The sequence below is a fragment of the Agelaius phoeniceus genome, chromosome 5, assembly GCF_051311805.1.
Source record: "Agelaius phoeniceus isolate bAgePho1 chromosome 5, bAgePho1.hap1, whole genome shotgun sequence".
NCBI classification, from domain to species: Eukaryota; Metazoa; Chordata; class Aves; order Passeriformes; family Icteridae; genus Agelaius; species Agelaius phoeniceus.
The window spans coordinates 37514315-37529485 of NC_135269.1; positions in this window are offsets into that span (position 1 = coordinate 37514315).

Consider the following 15171-nt stretch of genomic DNA (forward strand, 5'->3'; position numbering starts at 1 on the left):
TAGAGTGAACAAAACATGTTGAAAATCTACATATTAGTACCACAGTAATGTACTTTTCTTGGCATCCCATATCCTGTTTTCTTCTTTCTCAAGTTTGCTGTTCTCAGCTTCCCAGCAATCCCCCAGCTGCATCTGATAATTCTCATCTCAGAAGCAACAAAAGAGAAAAAAGCAAAACCCTCTGCAAAAATAATAAACTAATTTTCATGCCAAATTTAAAAGAAAAATAAGGACATGAACAGCTGGACTACAGTAAATGATTTTTCACTAGTTTAAGAGAATTCTATATACAATCTTCTCTAAGTATTTCCTCCCCATCTGCAGCAACCCCTTTTTCCTCCATTTCCTATTCCGTTCTGATTTTGAATTTGAGAATTATGATAACATGGGATCTTAATCATCAGTTAATCTGGGAAAAAAATCCTACATTGTAAGAAACACAGTTAATTATACTTTTTTATTTTGTGCTTTCCTCTTCCTTTTCCTATGATAAAAAACCAAGGCTCTAATGAATTCTTATATCAGAGCAATGAGGGATTTTTCCATGGGGAAATGGTTTCTTTTTCAAGAGTACTATAAAACAAACCATAGTATAAATTGATTCTTTTGTTTGGGTTTTTTTTTTTTTTTAACTTGTTCAAAAATTAAGGAAGTTCTTTCCTATATAAGAACTGAGAGCAGGGCAAGGACATGACTGGATATACTTTCTGGAAGTATATGCAGAAAGAAGCATATCTCAAATGTTTCCCCTCTCCACCAAAAAAAAAAAAAAAAAACCCAAGAAAAACAGAAAAAGAAGACCTACCAACACATGAATGACATTATTTCAACATGTGCATAGGTATGCAAAGTGGAGTTACTTTCATTAAGAACTATGAAATATATTCTACACATTCCTACAGCCCCTGCTGTGTCACACCATAGAGCCTATCATTTTTCTCCACCAGTAAACCTTGAAATAAATGTTGTTATTACTTAGGCTCTACTCATTTAAATACTTTAAAAAATAAAAATGGGGTTGTCATTTTGGAAATATGCAGAATTTTTTCTAGAAAAATTACTCTAAATTCTTATACTAAGATAGCAATGTATATGAAAAACAGATTATTAGATTATTTTTTAAAATGAAAAAACTTTATTCACCTAAAAGACTTGACAGAATAAATTACCTCAAAACCACAGGAGCTATGCACTTCAGAAAATTATAAAGCCTGTTATTCACTGAAAAGCTGATGCAACCTATACTTCTCTTCTACACACTCTGTCACAATATTACTTGATGAGTATTGTTACTTCTGTTGATTGTTAAAGTTCTCAAATAATAACACTGGTGTATCAGCTTCCCTAATTGAACAACCAATCAAGAGTGATTGCCTTTTAGGATGAATATTTTGAAGGACAGACAAAAACCAGTCAGTTAAAATTGCCTGCCTTGTTGGATGCAAATATTACTAGTTTTCAAGCAAAAAAAAAAAAAAAGAACGAACAGAGATGTGTTTATCTTCAAATACCATTTGACTGACTGGCATTTCTTCAGGCTTTATTATTCACGTGTCAAGAAGTAAATAAGTAAGTTTTACAGGCTTTATGATAATTTGCACTTGGCAGTTAATTTACTCTAGCATCATTGCCTTCTGGAGTACTGCAGCAAAATTTCTACAAGGATGATGGTAGCAACCTTCTCACCCCCATTCAATCTTTAACACCCAAACACTTTGGTTTCTGCACTTTTCCTGTGATCTCGTAGGGTGGAAATTTATTGCAGTACAGTAGATATGAGAGTGGATGCAGATGTCTATATACAATTTTTGCCATATTTACAGGCCTGAAAATATTGACAGGAATTCACCAGTGGTATCAAGCGAGCTTATCTTTCAGTGGGTTCTGCATGACCAGAGGAATGTAGAACTACAGAATTCTGAAAACAGACAACGAAGCTTAACCTGCTTTCCCACAGTGTGAGAAATGCAGACATTGCAATTCTCCTGCCAAAAGTAGAAGTCATGGCAGTTATTTTTAACATGCCAGATATCCTCTAGTTGTTGTTGTTTAGTTCTTAGTAGCTATTCTTTCCTATTGTTTGCAGCCTCTCTTTGCTCTGAAAAGAAGAAGGCTTGTTTGTTTGTTTGTTTTTATAGAAGAGAATGAGGTGGGGAAACCATACAAACTGCATCCTCTCCAGTCTAAGGGCAGAAGGAAGCTGGTGGCAGGAGTCCCACTTGTTTCAATGGGGATGGAGTGCAGCCAGCCCAAAAAGAGCTCACTCACACAGCTCCAGCTCCCTACTAAGACATGTCTAAACATGACTTGGATGCTGCTGGAACCTGTGGGTCCTGAAAGGGCCTCCCAGCTGTGGAACACCACTTGCTTCTTTTTAATTCTCTGTTTTGTTGCAGTTTTTTTGAGTACAGGTTTGGTTGTTTCCTTTGTTTGACCATTGCTTTTGTTTGCTTGTTCTTTTGTTTTGGTTTTTTTTTTTTTAATTTACCTTTGGAAAAAGAAAAATTGATTTTTAAAAATGCATGAGTTACTAGACATGAAAAGAATGTTTGGGAGGTAAGAAATTTCCATTTCGTGAAGATCCGTTTAACTTTCTTTTCAGTGTTGAGTATTGCCCCATCCTTTGGCGTCTACTGCCTGCAGCAGTTTCCTCCCACTACTTTCTGTAAATTGTCTGAGTCATGAATGATTTCACAGCAAGAGTATTTTTTTGGAAAACACTAGGATTTTTCAGTTTGAAGACATATAAGGTTAGATAAAATATATGAAAATGTCAATAACATTGCCATCAGGATGAAAGCAGGGAACAGTTGTTTTAAAGAACATCAGAAATCTTATAGTCAATCTTACCTTGCCTTCAGTATTTTATTTGAATTATACTCGTAGTACCATCAGGTTCCAGCCATATTCACTACCAGCTGAGTCAATTACCTTTCTTGCTAAAACAATTTTCCAATGTTTCAGGTTTTAAAATACGTGATTTCACCAAGGCAACAGTCCCTGACTTCATAGCAAAAACCTTTTTTTAAATTACTACACACTCGATTCACCTCCTCTATAAAGAAATGCAATTTAGTGAGAGTAAGTTTGTTAAATTAGAGCAGTAGGTGCATCAGACTCTGGTAGGATTCTTTAAATGCTGTGTTATGAATCAGTGCAAATGTATGTATACTGGAAAATTGTCTTTAAATCAGAGATAATACAAACATGGAACACAGTCAGGTTTACTCTGTAAAGAAAACTATAAACTGTTTATCTTAAAATTTTTTTTCACCCAAGTGGGGGGAAAAGTTTATATGTAAAGTATTCTGAGCAGAATTGGCAAAACTTTGTAGTACTTTAAAAGATTTTTCACACCTGACATCTTACCTTCCTCTGAATTGGAGGCTGAAGATGGTTAAATCTTCTGATCCTGTGTCCCTTGCTGAGCAGGTCTTTTGAGCAAGCAGAGATTGCTCTGCTTTGCTACATGTCCAGGGAGTTCCCTTTTATGTCTCCCTGGCCAAGACTGCCCTCAAAACGTGAATCAAAGTGACACCACTTACAGCTGATAGAAAATTCATGCTGTGTCATATTTCAGCTCTGGCTACTTTCTCAGGTTTGTAGCCAGAACTGGAAAAGAACTGCAGCCAAAGATTACTCAAATAATTGTTCAGAGCAGTCCTCAACACGAGCATTGGAAGCCATTAAACCAGGGAAAAATCTCTGATTTTGTTTGCAGATTGGAAAAGATTCTCTTCACTTGTCTAAGGTAGCACCTTTGCAGCTGGCACTGAAATGATGCCAGTTCACACCATCTGAAGCTCTGGCTTTGACAGGACTTTGTCAGTCACTTCATCTCTCTATGTCAAACCTTAAATCAGAAACAGCAGTGCTGAGAAAACAGCTACGCCTCTATTTCGTTTGACAACCAGGCTACGCAGTGTCAGCCACAACACCTGGTAGATCTCAATTCTGGAAATATTTTTGCTCTTCCCTATTTGAAATAGTAAGTTTTACAATGCATTACTGTTTTCTTTATGCACCATAGTCCAGATTGTGATTTTAAGCAGAGTTTTTTGGAAGGAACAAGACGTGGCTTCAATCCAGAGAATGATATATATGTTCTAAATCTTTCAGTGTCTGGATATGATATTTTTGTTCACAAAGATCAGGAAAATTTTCTTTATTAAAAATAAAAATCTCTTATGCTATCTTTTCTTCACCAGGAGACGGGTGTTAGTGAGGTGTCTATTTGATTTGAGCACCTACTGTCAAAATTCTTATCTGAAAACCTTCACATTGCTGCTTTCTAGAGGTTCCTAAAGGTCTGCAGGAGCTCATATTTCTGATATAAATCTTCCCCAAGGACCTAATTTCTGCTTCAGGAGGATTGACTACAGAGAAAAGATGTCTGTTAGTAGTCTGCAATCTGACAAGGATCAATTTCACTGGACAGCTTCAGATTCTGGGGAGCTATTTCATGCCAGAAACAATTGTGTAAGTGTTTCCAAAAAATAGTTTCCTGAGAACTTCCACTCATGAGACTTACTGGACATTTGTTCAGCTAGGCTAGTGGTCTCTCTAGCAGCTCATCTTTCAGCACACAGGTGAACAGAGTTGCAGCCAGCTGGTGACCAGTCACAAGTGATATTCTCCAGGGCTCTGTATTGAGACCATTTCTGCCGAATATCTTTATCAGCAATCTAGGCCAGGGGATCAAGTGCACCTTTCACCATTTTGCAGATGACACCAAGGTCATTGGGTGTCATTGTTGGTCTGCCTGAAGAATGGAGTGAGCCAGCCAGGGAAGGATCTGGCTTCCCTCCAGATGGACCTGCTTTTGCACACAGAGAAGCTCTGGTTGGATGGTTGCAAGTCATCAGATGGCAGTCTTGGAGAAGTAAGGAGAGGGATCTGCAAGATCTGTGGGCTGAGATCACTTGTATGGGATTCAACAAGGCATAGATTCAGGGGCTGCACTTGGGTCATGACACCCCCATGCAGCTCCACAGACATCTGGGGAAGAATGATTAGAAACCCTGGGGGTATCGGTCAATGGTTGGACTCAATGCCCTTAGACATCTTTTCCAACTTTAAGGATTCTTTGATTCTGTGGCAGTTAAAATATAATAAATGGAAGAACTAATATTTTAGGGGTTGATTTGGGCCAAACCTGGCATTTTTCCTCAGCAACTTACTGTTTTCTCTTTTTCAGTAGTACTGATTTGCCAGAAAACACATCAGGCAGAGATATCACTGAGCTTACAGTCATGACACCTGTAAAGCCCACAGTCTACCAACCTACGTGAGGGAAATGTCAGCATTTGGGCAGATTTACTAACACTGGGACAAAATCCCAGCCCTAGGAAAACTGCTTGTAACCCCAAGTTGTTTTTTCTATTACCCCAGCTTACCTGATCTAATAAGCCATCTGGGCACTCTGTTTACTGATATGCACATCTCCAGCCAGCACCTACCATCTAATTGTACATAATGATCTGTCCACTGAAAAGGGACCTGAGCTCTTAACTCATGGAGATTCACTCATTTTAGAATACCAAATTCATAGCCTTAGAATGTGGTACACTCACAAGGTCATTCCTCTGCTAAAAGTGCAGATCATCTTAGCTGATTTGCACAAAGACACTGCTCCTCCATTTTTTGCTAATCTTCAGCTGTTAGCAAGTGGAAAAATGAATCTAAAATTCTAATATTAGCACTACCAAGTGAGTTACTCAACTTGGACATTTCCAAATTAATTTCTAATAAGGTTATTTGAATTGCCTTTTTTTTTTTTTTTTTTGTGTACCACCAGCAACCACAAGTAGCTTTGAAAGGAACAGTGATATAAGGAAGTATGAATGGAATTTGCACCCAGAATGTTTTCTTGCATTTTTTTATCTACACAGTAATATGTTGTATTTGGGAAGTGCTCAATTTGTGTTAATCTCACAGCAGGAAGAAAACAGGATGCATCTACCTTAGTACTTTAACCCAGAAGAGGAAGGGATTTGTATAGAAAAATTCCTGAGTATCTCCCCTTTCTCTGTCAAGTTCTGACATGGCTGAACAGTCTCAGAGCATGGGTAATGTAGGTGACATATCCTCGGCCTCAAACTGCTTTACCATGAAGATCCAGTCTGTAGGTTGATATTACTTACTAACAGAGATACAGACACAGCTTTCAGCCAATTTGCCCTCAGCATCTGGCAAATGGGAAGATGAGCAAACAAAATAGCAACAAAGTCACCAAAATGCTGTAAAATAGATTGAAAAAGAGGAAATGTCATCGCCAAAGTGCTATTTACTATGAGATGGTTTTGTGGTTTTTTCTATAGAGCAGCAGTGGTTTTGTAATTAAGGCATATGTCTTTCTCAGACAATTATTTGAAGTATTATAAAAAATATTAGTACTGTTGCTGTGGTTAGTAATAATTTTTGTTTGGGTGTTGTTAAACTCTTTTAACCGATTGCCAAGTCTGCCTATTGCAGCAGGTTGAGAGGAGAAATAAAAGCATCCTGAAGGTGCATCTCCTTTGAACTGATCTCTGGAGCTTTGATTTGGTGGCAAGCATATCCTGCCATCTGAATTTACTGAAAAATGAGTTCTCATTCTGTGCAAAGCATGTTCTTAATGTATGAAGGTACTTACTTTGCTGTATTACTGACCCAGAACAACTGAGGACAAGGAAATCTGATGGTCTCATTATGCTTAATAGTACTGTTTTACTGGACATGAAAACTTAAGCCTCTATGGGACTGTGAAATTTCATGGCATTTTTATTAGATGTTGTGGAAAAATGCATACCATTTATGCCTGAATACTGCCAGAAGTTTGTGACACATATGCACAACATTTGGGTGTCAGGCTTTTCTGAAATGGCATCCACTGGGAAATAGGGCTATAGTTTTCCACCTGTAAATAAAATTTTCCCTGCCTTTGAGGCCAACCTGCATAAAATAGGCTGTGTCTATATCGACAGGTTTCCTCAGATTTAGATCAAGGTGCCAATATGTAATAGTCACACAGTCAGAAATGGCTTCAAGAGCTCTCATGAAGTGTAGCAAACATGGGCCAAAACCAGGCTGGGCACAGAGAATATATATTCACAGTACAATCTTTAGTCCACTAGTAGAGTCCTGGTTTAAGAGGCTGTCTTTCTCTTTGATAAAGTGAAATATTATGTCGTCTTTCCAACATAAACCCTAATAGAAATGTGTGTAAAAGCATAAACGGATATAAAGGTGCCACAGAATTTAATGAAGTGCTCAAATAAAATACTCAAAAGATGTGCTCTTAACCCCACAGAGATAATTACAAGCCTAATTTAAGCCTGGTAGGAGCTAGAGGTCTAAATGACTTGTAGTGCTAGACCTTATCTCCTCATCAACATACTTTTGAAAATTCTTCCTGAAGCATCCCATTAACAGAGTAGGGAAGAGCAGACACTACATACACTTTGTGTTTGGGTCCCAATACATATTTAGAAGCTGGACCCTAAATGACATGTATACCCAAGAACCTAATCAGAAAGCTCTGTCAGAGGGCTGGTGACCAATCCCTGAAACATACTTCATTCCACAGCAAAAATCATTGTGATTTCTGAAATATCTGCTACACTCCTTGGGCAGGAAAAGTTGATTGAGTTCTGATGAGAAAGCAAATTTCTAGGCAATGCACAACATCACAATTTCCCTGCTTGCAGCTGATCTTGCAGCTGATCTGATACAAGTTGTACCAAAACTGTGATCCTGAGTAAAAGATGTTGATGGAGAGTTTCTGCTCTGGATTTTTCATTCTCTAGAGTTTCCTGACTTTTTGAGCTTGCAGAGGAGGCTGTAGGAGACATCCAGCCCCAGTCATAGCACAGTGCTGAGTTCTCCCAGCTGGCATGGAGTGCACAGTGCAGGGAGACTGTGCAGGAACCCATGTTGATTGTAGCCAGCTGACAGAGCCAGAGCAGCTGCCCTAAGGCTCACTGCCACGAGTGCAATCATCACTGACCTGCCGGCTGGAATGCCCACAGAACACCCTGCACCCCATAGTGAACTTTTCCACACACATGTCCAAGTGAGACCTACAAAAGCAGTGCTGAAGCTCTGCTCTGATTTACATCTGAAATCTTCAGGGTCCAGGATTAAGCCACTATAATTTATGTAGATACCTGAAAGGATTAGCAGCTGAGGAATTGACTCAAAAATTATGTGATCCCATTCTTTTCAGGAAAATATAACTACTGGATCCTTGGAGAAGAAACAGTAGGACTGAAATAAAACCACCTCTCCACAAATTTGGAGCAATTATGAAGTATTTGGGAAAGTGAGTTCTTTAAGTCAAAAACTTTTGCCCAGATCTTCCTTCAGTTTTCATTTCATTGGTACAATCCTGATTCATAGTAATTTGCTTCCAATTCTAGAAATTTAACCTTTTCAAAATTCACTGCAATGTCAGTAGTGACATGGCTTAGTTTTGGACTTGGCTGTTTTAGATTTATGGTTGGATTTGATGATTTTAAAGGTCTTTTCCAACTGTAATGATTCTGTGATTCTATGATTTTTCACAAAACTTACAGTTGTAGAGGAACAAACTGAGCCACGTGCATGTCAGTCAAGCAAACCAAACCTAGCATACATATAGGGAATTTAATAGAGGGCTTCACTTGGCAGATCTGATTCGAAGCTCAGAGCTGTCCTGAATAATTTTGGAAGAAACAGTCTCTGAAACTATGTCAGCTTCCACACATTAAAAAAAAACAAACCAAAAAAACCAACACTTCAGAAAAAAGAGAGCTGCAGCACATGATCAGCTTGCTCTTCAGTCATTGACAGGGACAAAACGCTGCAGGGAGGGAGGATGCTTTCTAGCCTTATCTCATGCAGTCTCTTCCAAAAAGATGCTGCTGAGGCTGTTTCAGATGCCTGGTTTGTGGTTGCTGGTAACAGTGAAGGTGACTGAGGAAGGGCTAAAAATAAGAATGCCCAGGGGTACATGCTAAGTACTTGCTTTACCTGTCACTCCAGGGAAGATAGTATCAGTGCTAATTGATCCAAACACTCATGCTGGAAGTGAATGAGATTGAGAGCTGCACAGGGTGAGACAAAACGTCCAGTCAGAGTCTGCCAAAAAACAGTTCAACCTTTGTTTTGGGTGTAAAGCATGTATTTGCTTCAGGGGTCAGGATCATGATAGAAGCAAAACTATGGGTTGAGGACAGAGGGAGGAAAAGTGGAGATACAACTGTGGACAGAGTTCCTCACCAGCTAAAGCTCAGGAATGTGCTGCAGGAACAGAGACTTGCCAGCCACATTGTATGTGCAGGGGAGATCTATATAACCATTTTGCTATATAACCATTTCCTCAGCAAGATGGAACTTTCACTTTCTTGGGTGAGAAGGAAAAGCCACCATGTTCTCCCAGGGTGACTCTATGGATGGAGGTACCCATGCAGGCAGACAATATGGAAAAGGACCAAATCTGAAGAGGCATTTCCAGATGAGAGGTGCTAGATGTTAGCTGCCTTATCAAGGAATGACTACAACACCCTAGTTGCCTTCCTGCTCAACAGGAAACAAGCCATGGGCTCATTTCCTAAAGCAGAATCTATTTCCAACAGACATTTATGTCCTTTTGAAAAATTACGTAGATGGAGACTTTATTTACCTGCACACTTCAATATTTCACTACTCTTGGAATAGATCAGACCCTTACTAATATCTAATCTGAATGTCCTGAAGCTACAGTTTAAGGCCAATATTTTTCATCCAGCCACACATGAACAGGAAATTGTTTGTACCAGATTTAAATTAAATGGATTCTTTTTTTTTTCTTTGGAGTAGTCCTTTTCATGTTTGTAATAAGCTTCCCTTCTGACATGATTTGACAGACTAGTGACATGGAAAGTCTAGGCAGAACAGCTTGCATGTAGCTGTACTTGAGAAATGCAGAAAGAAAACATGAGGAATATATAATCAGGTAGAATGTTTATAGTATCTAAGCAGACAAACATCTTGTGCTGTTTCTGCCTGGACCTGTTGAAGGCTCATCCTCCAGGTATTAAAGGAGCAGGGCCATTTTACCAAGTCCAAGAGGGCTGCATAGAGAACTGCAAAGACTAGTTTGCAGTCAGACAAAAATACTGGAGGCATTTTGTTTACCACAAGTCAATCAGCAGTGACACAGACCTCCAGCCTCACTGAGCAATTGGTATTCAGACTGCAGAGAGTACAGAGATAGAACTGCAGCCACCAAAACAGCCCCAGTGAAGACAGAGATGCTTAGGAATCAAAAGTGCCCAACGTGGCATGTAGCAGTGTGGCAGTGAAGGTGGAAGAAGCTGATTTTCCAATGCAACAGTGAATAAACAAATTCAATCAAAACTTCTGATTGAGTCAGAATTTGAGATGGCTGTCCCACAGGCTTGGGAAATTCATCACAATCAGACAATATTTCCCAGGAGCTTTCAAGACAAGGAACATATTTTTATGAGTCAATGAACTCAAACCTGTTTTAGAAATAGGTTATGGTTCCACCATATTTGGGAAGGGCAAAGGAACAAAAACAACAGAGGAACAGTATTCCAAAAAAGTGATAGAGAAGTGAAATGCCACTGCCTAAGTAATTCATGGAAGATGAATTAGCATCTAATAAATTCCATTGATAAATTCTTCAGGCATATCATTAAAGATAAGACAGTTCTTTGCATATCATTAATGGTGCACAAAATTTCAACTCAGGGGCTGGCTTCATCAAAGGCATAACAGGTAGATAGATTTCCATATAATGAACGTATTTCTATTCATTAAATTCTGCAAGTAGAGAAATAATGAGTGGTGGAAGTGCTCATTATCAGATACTGATATTTATAGAAAACCACCACATTGGGGGAAAAAAAAAACTCAAATCAATATTTATGAAGGACTGTTTTCCTATAAATGGAGAAAAGCTTTGCTTTTTTAACATGTGTTCTTTGTTTAATGATCAACTTCTGCATTTTAATCAATACAAATGCACAATGTTTGTTAACAACCAAGTAACAAAAGGACATTACTCATTATTTCTCTGAGGAATTCACTTCCTTGTGAGATAACTGCAGTTTCCAGTGCATCACATACACATTCTCTCCTGTATTTCCTATTTGCTTTGGTTTTCATGAAAATACTTCTTAATTTATCCAAAAAAAAAGAAGCTGTGACATTAATAAAGGGAGTCTAGAGAGAGATTGTTTCAGGAAGAAAAAAGGTTTCAACCACATCAGGCTTAAACTTTGTACAATTCTTTTCCAGGGAAAAAAAATGTGGTAACCTTTAGGTGACTAGCTATTGTCATCCAAAGTAAAAACAAGATTATTCAATTAATACTTTACATAGTACAAAAATGTTGGTCCATATCATGGGATTTAAATGCTTTTATTCAATACACAGAGACTTAATATTCATGCAAGTAAATCCTGTGGGTGCAGAGTAAAAGGCAAACCGTGGTATTTAATGAGATTCCCCATCTGAAATATGTGGTTATGGCTAAACCCCCTCTCCCTTACAACAAATCTAATATTTGATTTAGGTTAATGATGCCTCTTCTCAAATTAATCTTGCATCTTTAATTATTAAAATCTTTAGCATTACTGAAACCATTCTAATTATTCCCATTGCTCAGTGGTATTAGCAAAAATTATGCTTAAATTTAAAATCACTTTAATAGGGGCCATATTATTCTCATGCTCATTTGAGTGTTTAATATTTCACCTCTGAGACAAAAAAGGTTGACTGCAGCCAACATCTCCTTTATGAAAATTATCTTTGCATTTTTACCAGTAACTTAATAAGAATGAAAGTAGATCACTCTTATTATGTTCTGCCCCTACCTTTCAACAAGCAAATCCTACCCTTCATATTAGCCCCTCATCTATGCTTTTTAAAACTTTATGATAATAACATTCTTTTATTTGTTCAGTTTATCAGTAGCAATGTTTTACATAATTTTTCTGGTGAATTGCCATTGAGAAATGAAGATTGCTATTTATTTCAGCTAAATAAAATTCCATGTAAGACCAAAATATTGAATGATTTTTTTCCACTGTTATTTCAATATGTTAGAATACACTGTGTAAATATAGGTTCTAAATGCAATAGAAGTAGACTCAGAAAGAGAAGAGGGGAAAATGTTTTAGAAAAATTCTTATTGCTTTATACTTAATCTATTCATTTTTATCATCAGAAGCATGCTTGAATTTTAAGACGTGGAATTTCCTTTCAGCATGTTTTATTTTAGTATGTTTTGCCTCATTTCAGGATGTACCACTGCTTTCAAAAGTTAGGTTCTGTTCTGATTTCTTTGTATTTTAGAGTTGACAGCTAACTCCCAGTAATGAGTAATCCAAAGCTTGACTCTGATCACACTTAAACTGAAGACCTACACAGAAGGAGTCAGTCAGTATTATGGCACTTTTCTGGCATTACAAGACAGATATCCAGAACCTTAGGACTTATTTTCTGGGATGAGGATGGACCTGAGTGTTTATAGGTGAAATATTTATCAGTACAGTAAAAAACTAAATTTCTTCATGAAAATGGAACATGTTCTTGATCAGGATGGAGTTCATGGCTTTCATTCTACATGACAGGTTCAAAAGTCACACAGGTTTACTGTTGCCAGTCTGAGCTTGCCAATACAAGTAGTACAGTTTATACTTTAACTATCTTTGAAGGCATGATGTACTGCCATGAAATATAAATACAAGATCACATGTCTGGCAGTTGGGGGCACAGGTTAGACACCATCATCTTGGGAAGATGTGAACTAATGTCTATAACTGACTGAAAAACAAGAACTGGACCAGGATTATTTCTGGGTCAGTCATTACCAAGCCACAGATTTCTCTCTACCATTTCCTGCTCTTTTTCCTACTTCCCAGCTGACTGCTCCTTGGGCAACATACATTCTTCAGTCTCCTGCATGCTTAGCACACATTTTAAGCCATTGTGAAGCCATTTCAACCCCTGTAATTGTGTGTTCTGTTAATGTTGAACTGAACAGGAGGAAAATGGAATTTTCCTTCCCCTGGGCTCACTCTCCAGAGAGGAGCCCTGGTGGGAGTGTCAGTTGGTACCATCATGATTGAATTTTCAGTAATTGTACCATTATGTGCATGTCCACAGTATCTGGTATTCTGCAAATTAATTAGAAACACATCAGGCTTCAACAAAAGGAGCAAAACCCTCCTCTACTTGCCTCATCATAACCTCTTTCTTAAACAGATTAAATCCCTTCTTAAATAGATCAAATCAAGATAATAACTTTCTGGGAGAGCATTGCCTAGAATAATCAGATTTCTCAGGGGAAAATATTTATAATTAAATATATCAGGGCTGGACCTCTATCTGACATTCACAGTTCTGTAGCTGAAATCCATTGGAATTAGGATAATTCAGCATGTTTCTCAGCTACAGCAATCTGGTTCTAGTAATATTTCATTTGTCTGGACCTTTGGTGGAAGGTTGGGTTTTTTTTGCATTGTCTGTTAGTTTCAAAGTTAAGATATACCTTGTTGACAAGAAAAAGTTGACAGCTCTAAACTAATTTCTTAATTACATATTAGACATTGCCTGGTATGTATTTGAGAGCTGAGAAAACATGTCGTGCTGATGTGAATGAGGAAATGGTAGTGCTCAGAACCCACCTGGGACTGTCAAAAAAATATCAGTGCTGCTGCAATAAAGCTAGTCATATCATTTAACATTTGGTCCAAAAATGTTTGGAGGAGCCCCTAAGACCAGACATGAGGCCTTTCCTGGATTTTTCTCACCTTGGAGTTGGCTACAGCTCACTTCTTGATACCTGGATCTCTAACAACAGGGTAACACCTTATCTGGTACACATTTTAAATTACCTTTCATACAGTTCTTAAATGTGGACTATTAATTTGAGAGACTATAATAACCACCCTCGCTGTCTTGTCAATGCATATGTATGGGCTCTGAAGGGAATTATTGATCCTTCAAACTCCAATACATCTTGCACGCTTATGAACTGGTTCAAACATATCTATTGACCTCTACATCTGCACTTTGTATATTTGAATTATTCTTAGGAAACCTTTAAATCATTAATTCTTGACAACTAAATACATCACTGTAGGACCTGTGGAGATCTCTGCCACTACTGTCAGAACAATTGCCTTAAATGCACAGTGAGAGACTCTCATTTAGGTCTCCTGTTTCAATTTTTCAGCAGAAATCTCAAGTATAGGACAACTCCTGCCTACTCAAGATTTGTGGTCTCTCAATGATTTAATGCCCTGTCACATACAAGTGGTTGGTGCAGCTCAGAGCACTAAAAATAACTCAGACATGATCACAGAGAATCACACACTAAGAGTTTAGTAACAGTAGAAAATGATGTGGCCGTTATCTACACGTGGGGGTTAAGAGCAATCATTCAAACCTTTGGCCATGTTCACCCTGCAGGGAGGTTTAGGTAGGGCTTATGCCCTTAGGGCCCCATGTGGACTCTACTCTGTGCACTGCATTGGTTGCTCTACAGCTGTCTCAGCTGGGACAGTAGCTGCAAAGCCACTCACTCATTGTGTTTTGGTGCAGAAGATTAAAAAAAGGAGACTTCTCTGAAAAGTGTTCCAAGAAAATAACTGCTATTCTACAGATTGGCAACATTACTTCTTTTTGTTTCTGGTGCGATTGGCAACATTACTTCTTTTTGTTTCTGGTGCTTTCAAGACTTCTTTGGTCCAAATTTTCTTTGTGTGAATGTTACTGGAGTCGTGGAATTTCATCAAGAGCATGCGAAACTGTTCTTTACAAATTATTTCTTATGCATCCACGTTCAATTCCAGTTTCAAAAAGACCCAGATTTTCATATAAAATTCTGAGCACTAAGTTCTATTTGAACTCCCATGTCAATACAGATTTTCAGTGGGAAAAAAACTGCACAATCTTTCCTGAAATTCACATTTTAAGAAAAGATCAATGTCGCAGAAATCTTTTGTGAAAATCCTTTTCTTTAGGATTTTTCCTGCTGAGAAGCTGAGAGGTTTCAGCAACAAAATGTAAACAATGTTTATCTGCTGCTGTGGAATGCATCAGGCTTGTCTGTGATTGGCCCATCTTGGAGGTTTACAATTAATGGCCAACCACAGCCCAGTTAGCTTGGACTCTCTGTCCGAGACACAAACCTTT